The following is a 16292-nucleotide window of genomic DNA, read 5'->3' as shown; positions in this document are numbered from 1 at the left end:
TTTGTTAGGCCAATATTACAGTACGCAGAAGGGAAGGAATATCTTCTGCACCCTTGGGGAACAGAAATCGAACACAGGAGACTCAATGACTTGGTGTTTCTTGTGATGACTGTCAGAATGAAGTCATCAGCTTCCTGCATCCATTTTGGACTCGACACACATCTCCTAGTCTGTGTCTGTTGCCTCCAGAGACAAATTAGCAAGATAATACTGGCAGCTCTAAGATAACTGCTGGCCAAGATAAAATTTCTGAGACATGGCTCAAAATCTTAGCCGTACTGACCTGCGACAGGATTTTATTTCCTACCTAAAGCCAAAATCTACTTGCTGTGTGTATATTTAATGGGATTGTCACTACCAGACAAACACAATGTAGAGGACCGTAGTGCAAGAATTATCAAGCTGCCCATCATCTTCTAATTTGGATTCAAAGGGTCAGCCCTTGGGAAGGAAGGAGGCAGTCTGACTTCTGTGGCCAGTTCATTCACTGCTGAAATAACCAGCAGAGCTGGCTGGCTGTGCTCAGCATAGCGATGCTCGTTGTGCAGCTCTACAAATTATCCAGGGAGCCAGGCTGAGGCTATAAAACTTTGCTCATTAAAATCATTAGAGAGCTGTCAGATGGAACAACTGGGATGCCTTTGATCTGGCAGAATACCCTTCCTCCCGCTCCCAGACTTTGGGAACCATCCAGTTCCCCATAATTATTTTTTTCAGGACATTCAAACAATACTCATTGTTTTTTCATAGAGTGCAATAACTTCTTGAGGCAAACTGGAGGCTGTAACAGCTATAACAAGACTAATTCATTAAATGGAAACCCTGATATTTCAATGATTCCTCCATAAATATGTTCATAATTGGTTTTGCCAAGAAAGTGACAAAATGTTGCTCATAATTCCAAAGACATTCCTTATAAATCCACTAGGTGTCCTACTGTTTTCAAGTAATTAGACTCAATTCTATTTATTTATTTATTTATCTATTTCCTAATTTTGCCAGTGAGAAATTAGGTTGAGTTTTTGTGGAATTAGGTCTGGGTTTCCAGGCTGAAGAAACATGTACGTGTGGTTTATGCAACAGCGGGACATCTGGCTCACGGCGGCAGCTCTTTTGGCAAACGCCACTAAGGTTTCCCACTGAGATCAACTCAAGGTTAGAGGCTGGAAAAGAAAAGGGAAAAGAATCTGCTTTCCTCTCCTGGGAATGCTAAACAATGTCCATCAGAGCCAAATCCTCTCCTAGGTCAACCTTGGGCTGCTATTTATAGGACTGCTAAAGTGAGCCCAATGCTGACCTTAAAGGTGGTAGCAAAATGTGTCCTTAATCACAGCCGCTCCGCTCAGGCTGCAGTTTTGACATTCCTGGTCACCGTTCCAGTCCCTGATGGGCTCCTGCTGCCTGCCAGCACTCGCGCCTGTCTGCAAAGGCCAGCACAGCACCCGCTCACGAGGTGTCCTGTCACTGCAAACACGGAGGGCATGTCAAATACATGCCAAGAAAAGCAAGCTGTAAAACAGCCAAAGGATAATTTTCTCATCCCAGAAAATAGTAGGGGTGGAGTGCAGCCACCGTCAAGCTGCTTGGCTGTTCCTTCGTTGTGCAACCCAGAGCACACGCAGTGGGTGAAGTCATGCTGCTTGGGACATCCCTCAGCCACCCTGGGACCTGTTGCTTGCACTGAGTCTCACCACAGCAATCTAAACTTCCCTGAAACAGTCATCTCTGTAGACATATAGAAAGCATTTTTCATTTCACGTCTTTCAGTGCTCAGAAAGGGGTATTTGTAATTTTTCGGTGAGGGATGACGACAAGGTTATTTTCTAGGTCTTGTCACAGAAGCACAGATCTCATACTGTATAAGCCCTCCCTAGGCTTAACCTCTGCCAAGTAGTGATTGTTGCTTTTGCAAATTCCCCTCTCATTCACTCTAGATGCACAGGGGTGCCACATCTTGAACTTAACCCAAACCTACGTAGTGCAAGCGATGACAAAATCAGGTTTCTTTTCCATTTAAAAAAATGCCGGAGAAAAAGATGCTCTCAAACAATGATTTTGTCTCCTAGGTGCTTCATGGGCAGAAATACTGCCCACAGCTATTGGCTTTGCAAATAGGCACCAGCAAAGTGTCAGCACTGGCTTAGTCACAGGCTGCAAGGGGAAATCAGAGGGGGAACAACAGCCTCGTGTCCTTGGCCCATCAGGATTCCTTGCCATCAGGCATTGCGCATCACGGGAAGTGCCGAGCATCTGTCCTCTGCCGTGTGGTATATTACTGCCTCTATTTCTTGCTAATTGTTTTGAAGGTATGACAGTCATTTTCCTGACAACCTGCGAGAAGAAAAGATACTCCCATCTTCCGCCTGGATGTATATATAGCTACCTGCTGCAGCACCATCCATATGTAGCCTGCACCATATGCTAACTGTGACAGAGTGTAACCTGGTCCAGCGCGTGTGTTTGCTGTTATACATAACAAATACCTCAAGCCTTGCCATGATTCAGTGCATTATGCATGGGAGCCATCTGGTCCCGTAGCTTAAGAAGCAAACTGAAAATTTGATAAAAGCACAAATGGTCGCAATGAGAGAGACTGCAAAGATGTGTTGATATTCCAAGCAGGAGTCTCCTTCTGTGGGGGCTAATCTCATCACCTATTGCCTCTTTCCTGCTCCTGTCTCTGGAAAGCTGCTGCCAGACAGGTTGCACTCTCAGCTCTGTGAGTATGCGCACCTTTGGGATGCTAAAAATGTGTTTCATGGGCCTGAGCAAACCTCCTGGGACAAGATTTTTCTCACCAGCCAGCTGTGCGGTAAGCAAACTGTGCAAGATGTTTGGAGCACAGCACATTTTGTGGAGCTTGGATTGATCAAGAATTCTGGCTGGTTTAAAGTGCACTATCAATTAGGATTATTCATTAATATTGTGTCATCACTGTGCAGAATTAGGCTGTATGGTTTTGACAGATTGAAAAGAGGTCCTTCTCAGCTTGCCTAGATGTTCTCAACCCTGTAGAGGAGATGTACTCTGGGGTTACTGGGTCACCACGGGAGCAACAAGGAACCCACTGCAGTGAAGGGGACAGAGTTCAGGATTGGCTTGGATTTGGTCAAGAGTTTGTGTGCAATTTGACCAGGAGACTGGGTTACTAAAACTGGCTTAATTAGATTTTGTAGCCAGACCCGGTTTCCCCCATTCTGACCCTGCTTGTTTGGAGGGCACAGCGAAGGCAGGCAGACAGAAGCTGCCTATTTTAGCAAATCTCTGCAGGGAATGCACAAGCTTCAGAGAGGTCCACATTTGTTTCCTCTGACACTGAATTAATGGGAATTGATGTATTGATTCTGCAATTCTCCTAAAGATTGCTTCACATTTTGGCATGTTTCCAAGCTGGTTAGATGCAATGTGCACACAGTTCAAGACAGATATTTAATTATTCTAATATGAATACAGTTGAAAAAGTCTGTTCTCTGTGAAATCCAGAAAATAACATTATGATAATGAAAATAGTGCAGCCATTCCTGCTTTATATTGACTATTTTCATGTCCCAACGCTCCTTTTGTTTTAATACAACCAACCCCTCCACTATCACAGAATTATGAAGACATTTGCTACTAGTAGAAATGAATTCAGTGTTTTTCATTTTGTTTTCCTTTACCCGTGTGAGGGTACACACTTCAGGGGAAATGTGATCTGCTGTTCTGTGTGTGTAGAATACACAGGGTTATGGTAGAGCTCTACCAAACTGAGCTACTACTACTGTTGGTGTTAAGCAATAATAACCTGAGACAGTCATTTGACAGTCTCATGAGTTTAAATCAGCAGTCCTTGTGGATTTTTCCACATGTAACTATTTAAATATACCACCTCATATGCTCTACTTGTAGACGGTCTGAACATCTCTGTGCCAAGCAAGCTCCTGGTCCTAGATAAGAGACAGCATCTTGCATTAGGGGTGGAGTAACAGGCTTGTGTTTTCATGCTTTGATCAGTGTGTTGCGGCTTTTAGGATCTCACTAGGAAAGTTACTTGATGTTTCTTTATTTTGAGTGTCAGCACCGTTTCTGCAAATGTTTGAAGTCGTCTTTGGATTTCATTTATTTTCTGGCAAAACAGCATCCAGCTGCAGTTGGGGAATAGAACATGTAACAAACTGCATACAGCTCCAAAGCACAGAACATGAAATTTCTGGGCAAAATTCTCCTCCATTTACATAACTCCGGAGCAGTGTCTTCATCTTTCCCATTGCTACTCTGAAACCCATTCTCATTTTGTTGTGTCAGACCCAAAGGATCTACCATATATGGGTGAAGATGATTTCATCACAACTGTTGTAATTTCCTAGGGAAATTGACAATCTCAGAGGAAGTACGTAAAGATGCATTTACAGTACATGGGCCTCAACGCTCTAAGAAATACACCACTGTCACTTGTTCTCTGTTAGTAGCTTTTGGCAGAAATAAAAAGACGATGTAGGTGGAGAAGTGCCTGAATTATCTGGAGCAGAGACTTCCTCCGTATACACAAGGAGAGAACCTGCACTGCGTGGCTGAACTCATTTTTAAAAAATATTTTTCAACAGCTCTTTCTTTAAGCAGAGAAAAAGCTTGCTGTGAGCTATTTGATATTTATTTTGTATCACTCTGTTCCTTGGCTGTCCAGGCTCTGGAAGTGCTGTTCTGCCACCAGAAGACAGATTGCCTGGGTTGGAAGCCCCAGCCCTGATTCAGGGAAGCACGTGGTTTCCTTACGATGATTATGATGGTTATAATTACTATTCAGTATATGGTGCAATTGTTGTGGTGTTTAAAAGAGAACAAAACAAAACAAAACAAAGCAGTTTTGGAAAGGAAAACACAGCATTAGAAAAAAAAAAAAAAAAAAAGTAAAATAGGAAGTGGTTGACCTTCAGGAGATAATTCTATCTGCAAGTGTCTGCTGTCCAGTGTTTCTAGCGATCAGAAAATGGAAAGAAAAAAATCCATTAAATATCCCAGTACTCCTTTAGAAACTAATGCACCTCCTTTTCTGTAGGTGTAATATTTTACATCCTCTGTTCAACAGCTGCTGGTGTCAAAGGCCAAGCACAATGTACGTAGAATACAGGGAGCGAAGTTTTTCATCAGCTGCTGAAGGCAAAATCAACTGAAGCTGCAGCAGATGTTCACTTACTTCCTGTCTGCTTATCAGCCCTGCAAAGACACTTCTTTTTTGTACTTGTTATGCCAAGTGTAACTATGGAGATCTAATACAAGCTGCGCAAGAGCGATACAGTGAATGGTTCTTTACGTATTTGGTTATGAATGATCAAGCAAAATATTATGGTTTCTAAGAACTCCCTCAAATTTTTCAGCATGTACATTAGTCATACCCCTCTTACAACAAGAAAACAGCAGCGTACAAAATAATTTCAGAAACAGTACATTACCATGGCTCTATAAAGATTAAAATAAATAACATTACTGAACTGTTACTCATTAAACCTCCCATAAGATCCTCTTACGTTAGATCTGTCCTTCCAACTGAGGCAGTTGTCAGAGAAGAGCCCATGCGATGCATTTAGGTTACACCAACTGAACAGGAGTTGCCATGCTTGATGACAATTGCATTCTTTAGATTTAAAAATATATATAAAAAATAGCATCTGCTGGGATTCATTGACTTCAGCTCACGTCACTTGTATAACGGCAGAGTGAAGATGTTAGTTTGGCATCCGTATGTTCATATTCTGCATGTTGTTTCTAGTAGACCAAGAAATGAGGAGCAGTGTATCGCAACCAACTGTACTCCTCCAAGGCCTTGAATATGCTATGGATCAGAGTTCTTAACAATCAGTTTAAAAAACAAATAACATTAAACATTTTTTTTTCAGTAATATAGGTGCACATCAACTGCTTTAATTTCTGTTTATATTAGTTATTAGTTACAGTAAACTATAACGTTAAAATGAATGACGATATGCAAGTGTTAAAACCGTATTCTATCTAAACTTGGGCTTTGAGCTAGTTTAATAGACTGATTTTCACACTGATGCATTTAAATCGATACGCTTTCCCAGTACAGGCAAAACCCAGGGCAATTAGGTTTATTGCTTAATAGACTGTAGTTCTTCTTCCCTTATGAAATACAAATAAAGAAATTTACTTTACATAAATCCAAGCACAGGTGGCTTTGCTTTGAGGTTTAAACATTAACAGTAACAGAAAAGGACAGCTTTGGAATGGTTCCTCTGGCCGTAGGAGCTGGTGCAGCAGGGAATCAAAATGACAGCCTTGGTCTACCACTGGTTGTACATGGCCCTGTGGGAGACAAAAGGTTTCAGAGCCACGGCGGCTCTGCTGGCGTTTGCCACGTTTCACATAATGCTGTCAAGGAAAAAGAGCACGAGGTGACCCTTAGTGCACTGCCACTTTTAAAATGTTGACAGCACTGCAAGTCTGTGGAGTCCACAAATGCAGACTTGACCCGGGGATTAAACTCATATGAACTGGGGGCTGAGGTTGGGAATGGGGAGAAGGTGAGCACAGTCCTTTGGGTGGGTTGGAAGGAATGTGGTGAAGATATTCAAAAAGCAAGATACTGCAACGGTGACTGGGTGAGTGGATTTTCAGCTGAAGCATTTGAAAATAGAGATCAGTATTTAGAATTAGACTGTAGGGGATAACACAGTAGGAAGGGGGATGGACGAGATGGCTTAACAGGGTTTCATTGTAGTCAAATTAATTCAGTTTAAATAATTAATTCTCTTTTAAATTGACTCTAGTCTGCACGCTTGACATTTTGGAAGAGCTGCCATTTCCCAGCCTTCTGGTAAACGCTTTTGCATCTGTTTTCCATTGTTTCCTTCTTGAAAAAAATCCTTGTCACTAACAGGAACCATCAGCAGCATGGAACAAATTGACTTGCCAAGGACATTTCCTCCAACCTCATTATTTATACTGGAAGTATTCTTTTTTGTATTACGAATCAGGCCGTGATTTAAAGAATTTGCCATATACTAAGTTAGTTTTATACTGTCACTGTGAGTCAAATTCAAACTCAGTTAAGTGAATTACTCACATTCCATCAACATTTGGCCACACTTTTTCAAGGAGGTGATCAAGCAGTTGCTAATGAATCCACAGTTATTTCTGCTGGCGTTCACATATAGAACCCATCACCGCTGCAGCAGAGAGCCTCCCCATGGTATGAAGGGTATGGATCAGATGTGTCACTTTCTGCTGTTAGCAGATTGTGTGTTTGAGTTGTAAGTGGCTGAGATGGAGCAGACCCAGTGTAAGACTTGGGGTAGCTTGGGTTAAACAAATAGGTTTTGTGTTTTGTTTTTTTTTTTTCTCAAGGTGCATTGGTTTGCTTTCACTCTTCTGTCCTTTGTCAGCTCCAGGCTGCAGACCAGGTGCTGAGAAAGTGTTCATCTCCTCAAAATGTTCGTGTTGAAGGTGGCAGAACTGTTTTGGAAAATGGATACAAACATAAAAACTCAAGAGAGTTCTACCTGCATGAGGGGTCTCTTGTGGTTAGGAGCTCCTTTAGGCAAGCTGGACCAAACCCTCAGCGAGCTCAGAAAAGGGCAGAAACTCGATGTGACCTACATCCATGGTGACTCACTGGTGAGATTTAATGTTACTCTGTTTACCTCTTTTTCTGAGCAGTTGTTCACATTTTGAGCAACTACGTGCTTACCTAGCCCAATGGATAGATGAGTATAATTAAGGCCCAATATAATATGGCAAGAAGCTGTAACAACGTATGGGAACATTCCAAAGCAGTTACAGAAGAAAAGAATTTCAGATAATTAGGAGAGGAGTTGGAGAGTGAGGCAGATTTTAGAAGTACCCAAGATAAAACAACAGATACTAAAAATATCTATATTGAGATGAAATCCTCATGGCTCGGTACTTGAGCCAACCTCCATTCTTTAGGAATTTGTAAGACAATCGTCCAAATAGGGTAGGCTATGGTGTATTTCCTGATTCTGGTGGGCTTGCACTTACACTTCAAAGCATCTTATGCTGAAAAAGCACAGGTCTGTCTTAACAGTGCAATTACAGTATTTTTGAATATGTTCTGAAGTAGCTGTAGCTTTTTAAAAATTAGTTTTATCTCTACGTAGCAAAAATGCTAATAATGAAAGTTCTGTATCTTGAAGAACAAAATCAATACAGCAGGGCCTGAGATGCATTTTTTTTCAGTCAGGACACATTTTTTAAATACCTGTGAATCTCTAGTTAATAGCCAAGGAATTATGAATCTAGCTTGCAAATGAAATACTGAAGTGCCATTTTTTCTTCTTTTCTGCATGCTCTGACTAGGTACAAGATTTTGAAAGTATTGAAAGCGCTGAAAGGATTGAAAGCATTTTGAAAGAAAGAATCATTCTGAAGTGCTATAGAGTTTCAGCAAAAGCAGTAGAGCTGTGTTATGAGAACATCAGCTACAATTTGGGTCAGATTTTCAGTGCAGATGTGTCAGATGCATTTTCTTGGAAACCCTCCATGACAGTTAGTGAGAAGAGTGACCCAATGTTTTTGCACCGCACAAAACAACTGCTCTATTTGCTGATGTCATTTGCCCATATTTCTAAAGCAGGGTCCTGTTGAAGCTTGTTCGGGAGCAGAGCTTTTCTCATGGAACAGTTTCAGACAGGGAGTGTAAAAAATCTCCTCGGTGCATCGTGACAGATCTCAATCAGACTTGTCGGTTTTCTGAATTTTAATGATCTAGTTTTATTTCCAGATAATGATTATTTATTCAAATGAGATGCCTTAAAAATAAATACGGAAATGATTCCATAACTTTAATTACAGGTCTTATGGTTTAAATACTTAAAAAATTAAAGGCAAATGGTGATGTGGATTGTTTTTATTAACTTAGTTATTTTGGTGGTTTGCTTTATTTTAACATGAATTGCATATGTAGAACAGTGTTTCCTCAGCTAAAAAAGGCTATATTATGTGCCTGGGTATGTCAGAGAATATCAAAGGATAATAAAAATCAAAATGCATCATACAGTGGAAGTAGTAATTGGAAACTGAGATTTCAGAATGTGTTTGTCTAAGAATCATATAAATTAGTTTTTCTTGGAGAATCTCAGCTTAAGTGTTGTTATCCCATTACTCAAAAATTAAATAGTTTTAAATTAATTATAATACTTTTAATTTCTATACCTGTTTCTCTTGAGAATCTCAATAATGTTCTAAAAACATTAATTAAGCCTAATAGTACCCCTGAGAAGTGGTTAACAGATAGATATACTTCACTTAACTCATCATGAGATGAGTGATCTTTGGAACAAAATACAAAAAATGTAAACAGGAGGACTACACAAGAGCCTGAACTGAGCAGTGGGGCGTGTTTAGATACATGGAATGGAATTACTTGGACTAGCCATGATTCGAAGATAAATATAAATACAAAAACCAAGGAATTGAGATCTGTAAGCGACCAAAAGCGGTTGTATGTCTGGTGAGAGAGAAGGTACCCACAGCACCACAGCATCACACCAAGTGACTCTGGGTGATAAATTGGACTGATTCAGAGAAAAGACTGCTATTTGTGGAAATCACCTCCAGCTGGGCCAAAGAGCATGAGTCCAAATCAAACCTCTAAGGCTGATGCACGAACAGCAGCGATAACAGTTAAGTCCTTACTCTCACCCTTGAGGATACAGGGGCTGCTGAAAATAGCAACAAAACAGCAGTATTGGTGTGTACGTTTACAGGCTGAGACTGTTATTTTTGCTGGCAAATCTGCATGCATAATTTCCTTCCTGATATTACTCCACAAAGAGAAGCTTTTTTTTACCTTGTTTTAATGATGAGAGCAATGCTTAAAGTGGGTTAGTGCAGGACTAGGCAACAGGTTGTTTTCCCACATGCGTTAGGACTTGGACCATCCTCAAGCAACCTTTCTCCCGTCCCGTTCTCAAAAAAATCTGCTGCAAATATTTGTTTCAGAGCTCCCAGTGTCTACAGGAAGAGCCACTCCAGAAATATTCCCCAGCTGTACATAGCTATTTGCCTTCTAACAGGAGACGAGGTATGGCATCACTTGCTTGATACCCCTACACACAGCAACACATCAAAGCTCGGTGTTAACTATCTTCTCACCAATTAATACCAATGGCCGTCTGATGGGCTTCCTTCTTTTGGGATCTGATAGTGGCTGCATTGCTGCAATGCCTTGTGAATAGATTTAGCATTTGCTGAGGAAAACTTTATCCTGCACAGCTTTAAATCTCGAAATGCACACTTGGATACTCTGAGGAAGCAAAGCAGCACTGACAAATGAAATGATAATAACTTTGCATACATTTTTTGTTTATAGAAATGACTCAGAAACATTTGGGTCTCCTCTCTTTGGGTAAGTTTTCTTTCCTTTTTGTTTCCCAGCATTTCTCTGCTTTTGGGACTACAAACTCCCACATAAGTATTGGCAGTAAATCCTTGCTGAGAGAGTCTACCTGCTGGAGAAAAATCTGCTCGTTTTATCTAAGTGGAATGCCTAGACACTACAATTAGACTTTATCCTTGCTCATATACAACAAAATTCTTCATTTACATTTTGTGGATTGCAAGTCATGACATACATGACTCTGACGCCTAATGAACCTCCCTGCAGTGCTTCCGCTGAGCTCAGTGGCCTCTGGATCAGGCCCCATGTTTGCTTCGTTTCCCCGTATTTTTGGATGCTTCAGTAAGTTCTTTATCTAGAGAAGGGTCTGAGAATTCTTTTTTTTTTTTTTTTTTTTTTTTTTTTTTTTTTGCATATATGCATGATATTCTATTGCCTCTTTTATAATTTATAGCCAGTAGTTTCCCGGGAGTGCAAAAGCTTTTCAGAAAGACTACAGCTGAAGCAGGAAAAGGAAGGGTAACTGCACCATTGTATTGCTGCATCACAATATTTAAATACTTTATTTCGTAATCTGCCCTAGAATTTAATTATCCAAAGTAGGGACAGTCTCTTTATGTCAAAAGGGTTAAGTTCCAGACTTTCAAATATGCATGTTTAAAAAAAAAAAAAAAAGAAAAGAAAAAAAGAAAGAAAATGTTGCTTCATTTCCAGTGTGATTCCAGCTTGCCAAAGGCTCCATTTCATTGCATAAGCCTCCGGATATAGATCCATTACTGGATCATAAAGTGGGTTACTGGACAGGGTAAGGCCATCCATCCTCTGAAATGCAGAGTGTTGTTTTGCCAGTTACATGAGTTTATAATTATCCATTATCATTATCTTTACAGTTATTTTTACCAAGGTTACAGATATGTCATGTCTCTTCTGCTGAGTTCTTTTGGAGCCTCATTCTTTCCCCAAAGAGACGTGGATGAGCTGTGCACAGAGCACTTAGCACATAGCACACATAGCACATAACAGAGCCAAGTAAGTTCAAAAAGAAGAAAATTGGTAAGAAAATGGCCAGATTAAGCCCCAGACTTATTACTTAAGAAACTAAAATAGTTTTGTCTGTGGAAGCCAGGAAATACTGGGAATAGTAGTATCTTTTTTTTATCTTTTTTTTTTTTTTTCTTTTTGAGCACTGCTGAAGTCTCGTCAATTATAAGTAGTCAAATCTCATGATCCTGGGACAAAGTCTGTTTAAACCATGTCCTAGGACAGAGCAGTTCTCGACTCAATTCCTGGCACTGTCCCTGACCATCTGCCACTTGTTCTCTGCCTTGCTTCAGTTTACCCACGTATAAAATGCACTTAAAATAAGTGAAACCATGCTTTGAAATTTACTTTAGTACCACAAACTAAAAATCTGGGGGTTGCAACATGGAAAGAAATGGTTCTGTGGTTGCTAGTCCTAGAAACCCTGGGAGTCTCCCTAGCTGCACTGTTGGGGAAGCTAAATCGGACTGAGAGCACTCCACCCTGCACTTGAGAGGCAGCAGAACACCACATTCAGCGTGCACGTCGCCTGCCCACCTGCAGCACACGCATTTGTTGACTCGTTTAATTTACTTACAATGAGAATCTGATCCAACACTAACAGGAACACTTCTGTTGATTTAATGATCTTTGGGTCAGTCTTCACGTGCATGCAGAGACCGCTGCCTTGAGATCCCCAGCGTTCCCACCAAGGGAAAGGCTTTGTTGGACTGACACATAGGCACATTTCTGTGCAACGAGCCTGCAGGAGCTGTGCACACAGTGAATCTGTCTCTGCCTGTACAGTAACACTATTCACTGATGCTGCTCTTTATTCAGAAGCAAATACAGCACTATAGTCATTATTGCTCATAGACCCTTTCGCACATGGCTTTAGTTGAGTCTTAATGTGGAAAATTGATGACAAGCTATGCAGGAGAGCTCTGCAGCTAGATATAAGTCAGGAAAGGTGGCTCGATAGAGGTGTTGACAAGCTAATAATGAAATGGAGCATTACAATTAAACGTGCTAGTGGGGACCTGGGGATGAAAGTGTGTCACAGCCAACAGAGAGAGTAAGCAGCAGGTAGGTCACAGGGAGAAAGCAGAAGAGGCTTGATAGAATAGGGTGAGAAGGAGGGGGAGATGGGAGAACGAGAAAGACGGGACAGAGATACGCATGTGGTTAGCTGTGATGGCAGCATTGGGCAGAAACTATTTTGTTTGATGTTTGTATCAGGACTTACACAGTGAGGTCTGCATCCCTGGCTGTGATTTGTTGACATTTACACAATATGTAATTAAATACAGGTAAGTCCTAAGAGGACAGAATTGGTGGAGGGAAATAAACAGGTTGGGCTATATTAACAGCAAATCAAAGATACCTACATAAAGACTTACATATTACATGAGCTGAAAACCATGAAAACTGCCATGGAATGTTTAAGAATGGTGTTTCTGTAAAATTAAAGTTTTCATTAGAAACAGGCAATATTCCAATGGAATCTGAACACCAACACATGAACTATTCATGCAGCAGTACAATGACTTTGCATCAGTTTACAGGCAGCCAAAACAATATTCAAGAGCTGAAACAATACCCTTATGGGCCTGTTCCTACCTAAGGATGGAACATAAAATCCATAAACCTTGAATGCAAACACCAAACACGTAAAAAACAAGTATGGGAAAAGAGTACAGAATAGTCTGCATATCAAAATTACATACACAAGCCAAAAGATGGACTTTATTATTGCTAGTTATTTGAAAACACTTCCAGGATTAAAATCCATCCAAAATCATCATAGAATTTAGAAAATATTCTACCAGAGCACTACAAAATGTAAGGACTCCCTACAGAACACAGACCAGCTTGCTTTCAAATACTGAGGTACTGCGTTCTTGATTTCTTTATTGACTCCAGTGTATATTGTTGAGAGATAAAATATTCATATGGGTGTGGCGATAAATGCATTTTATGTAGAAATACAAGAAACGGGCAATGTTCTTGTAGTCCCTGCTTGGGATAGAGGTCGACACATTCCGTAGTCGGTATGCTTGCTGTCTGTTGATCAAAAAAGAGTCAGACTCAGCTCACAAAAATCAAAGCTGGCAGCACAAAGCTGTGTCTGCGTGTGCAGGCTTGCACATGGGTGCCTCTGCCTCGGTCGAGGCTGGCTTGTGTCTGATGCTCGGTTTCCTACACGGTGGTAGGAGGAGCAACACTGCTGCTCTAAGGAGTCTTGTTATTTTTAAAAGTGTGGGGAAAAAAGTAGTATTGTACACTTTTTGCTTTCATAGTCTTCTATTCGGTCAGATTTTCAAGAGGGCTGAGGTAAACCAATACGGTAGATTTGAACATTAAGCATTTACAGTCAAAATTCAGAAGTATATCTGGCTTTGCTGTCTTTATAACAAGCCACATCAAAACCCTCGAGCCAAAGATCCATAACTGAGGGGAGCTTGAATTCAAAGCCAAAATTGTATGGTTGGAGCCTATCCCTAAACATTATTTTAAAAATAGTAAATCGTTCTAAGATTTTGAAACACGAGATTGCGGTACATGGGATGCCAGAAAAGTGGTGTTTCTGTGCATTAGTACAGGCAGCAGGGCTCTTTTTGTTGTGCTCAGCAACATCTTGACATGCTGCACTAATCTTAGCTGCACGCTCTTAAAAGATTATTTTTGTCTCGGGTTCTTTTATAGTCTTTGATGCAACAACCTGGTGTGTGTTGCATCAAGCCTGCAGAAAATCCCCCGCTTTCTCTTGTTTTCCAGACATCCTGGGCCCAGCCGACAGGCACCGCAGGTGAGCGAGACTGGCCTGTTTGGGCCGGAGATTAATTTCTGGCTAAATTAAAGGTGCTGGAGAGGGAGAAGCTGGAGGACAGATGGGGGTGCAGAGTCGAGCAAATGGTCCGTCGTGTTTTAGGCTTGGACTAGAGGGGTTTCGCTGACGCAAGGGGTCCTGCTTCCCCCTCACACTGAAGGGAAGGAGCTGGTGGCACCTCGCCGCTCTCTGAGGGGCGATGGAAGGAGGGCGGCGGGAGCGCAGGGCCAGGGCCCCTCAGCCACGGGCCCGCTCCTGGCCGCGGGCCTCCCCCCTCTGGAGCTCTCAGAGGGGAGCTGGGCGCCGGGGCCTCCGCATCGGCGAGCCTGCCTGAGGAGCAGAGGGAAGGGAGAGGGGCAAGGAAGGAAAATAAAATAAATAAATAAAATAAAACGACGCCGCCGCGATCACGAGTCGGCGCCCGCCACCCCCCCCGCCCCCCCGGCTCCGACAGCCAAGATGGCGGCGGCAGGAGGCGGTGCGCAGGGGAGGGGGGATCCCGGCCGAGCCGCCCACACGGCGGGGCGGCGGTGAGCGCGGCGAGGGCGCCGAGGGCGAGCGGGGCTCCGCTGCCATGCGATAAGGGCGCGGGGACCCAGCGCCCTCCCTGCGCCCCTTCGCCCTCCCGCTCCTCGGCGCCGGGGGGCAGGAGTCGCCGCCGGCTGCCGTTCCCCCTGCCCCCGGGGAGCGCGGCCCCCGCCTGAGGTGAGGGCTGCGGGGTGTAGGCGTGTGGTGGTGGTGGTGGTGGAGGTGGAGGGGGGCTCGGCGGGCTGTCACCGGGCCGAGGGGGGGCTGCCCGAGAGGAGAGCGCTATGGAGGGCCTGGGGCGGCGGGGAAGGGCGAGGGGCCGCCGGCGTGGGCCGCGGCTTGGCTGCCCGGCGGTGGGAGCGGGCTCTGGGGCCGCCCCTCACGCGGGGCTGCGGCGGGAAGGGGGGAGCTGAGGACGGCGGGCAGCCCTCGCCTCGCCGTCTCCTCCCCGCGCCGGTAACTTTCCGTTGGGCTGCGGTGGGAGCAGGGGGGGAAACTTTGGGCTCTTCTCCAAGCCCTGAGGCGGTCGCCGAGCCGGGCTGCGGGCCTGGGGCGGCGCGGGGAGGCTCCCCTCACGGCGCGGTCCCCTCAGCGCAGCCCCCTGCCATGTTCCTCCTCCCCGAGGCGGCCCCGGGGGGCTGCTTGGGAGAAACTTGCCGAGGTGCCCGTGCCCCAAACGCCAGGTTTTTCCAGGCGAGGCACGCCACCGGTGTTGAGTTCCCTGCGTGTTTTTCTCGCAACTTTCCCCTGGCAGCTCGGGTTGCCGTGTGCCTGGGGCAGCGTGCTGGGCACGGCGGCGGGACCCAGCCCTGACATGGTCAGGCTGTTCCGTCATGGTGTCCGCGTGTGGCGTGAGCTCCGGGCCGGGGGATGATGGCATTTAATAACTCCTTAGCGATGGTTATTATTCAGGAGAAATTTCAAGCGGGCTGGTTTTTAAAGTGGGCTGCCCCTGAGACTGTTGATTTGCTAGAAATGAGGTCTCGGCGCCCAGTTCTAAAGTTTATTTATTCTTTTAAATTAACTGAATAGAAACGTGGTGTTCTGGACAGCTTTTTACTTCATTTCACAATATTTTTTTTTTCTGGAACTGTTGCTCAACTAGAGGTTTCTGTAAAGACTGTTACATTACGGTACATAATCTTTCACTTTCTGAATGATTAAACACCAATATTTAACCTTGGCGAGTATCTGTGGTGGGTTAGGAAAAGCAGTTGGGTTGGTCTAGCCAAGGAAGGTCAAGGGGGAGTAAATGGATTTTTTCTGGTTTCTGCGTTGAGTATACAAGTCTTACTTCGAGTAAGAAGTGAGTCTACCGTTTCTCTTTTTGTCTTAAAAAAATCATATATTTAGAGTATTGGTGAAACTCGATCCTGCTTCTACAGTACTGGGGAAGTCCATACGCGTGCTTAAAGGGAAGCTTAAAGTGGAACTGCATCTCTGGTAAATGAAGCGACGTTTTCTGGGGGTAATAGTGACTTGGCATTGGAACTGTTTAATTATCAAGAATAGGGCATTAGGTTTTGTGGTTAACTTTAGGGGAAGGAGAAAATTGCATGG

General features: G+C 43.4%; 1 protein-coding gene across 5 annotated transcripts in view; it reads left to right on the top strand.

Annotated features, from left to right (window-relative positions):
* The first annotated feature begins 14072 nt into the window (after positions 1-14072).
* Positions 14073-16292, top strand: part of DENND4A (DENN domain containing 4A) — a 50439-nt gene continuing 48219 nt past the window's right edge. For 3 of the 5 annotated variants that reach the window (XM_035335593.1, XM_035335594.1, XM_035335590.1), the window contains exon 1: positions 14672-14909. The gene's annotated coding sequence lies outside the window, so the exon portion shown is untranslated. Of the gene's footprint in view, positions 14184-14671; positions 14910-15736; positions 15866-16292 lie in introns of those variants that run through there. The other 2 variants (XM_035335591.1, XM_035335592.1) reach the window with 2 other exon arrangements.

Source organism: Oxyura jamaicensis, chromosome 10, assembly GCF_011077185.1.
Source record: "Oxyura jamaicensis isolate SHBP4307 breed ruddy duck chromosome 10, BPBGC_Ojam_1.0, whole genome shotgun sequence".
Lineage (NCBI taxonomy): Eukaryota > Metazoa > Chordata > Aves > Anseriformes > Anatidae > Oxyura > Oxyura jamaicensis.
Note: the sequence above shows the minus strand (reverse complement) of the source record. Positions and strands in the feature narration are given on the sequence as shown.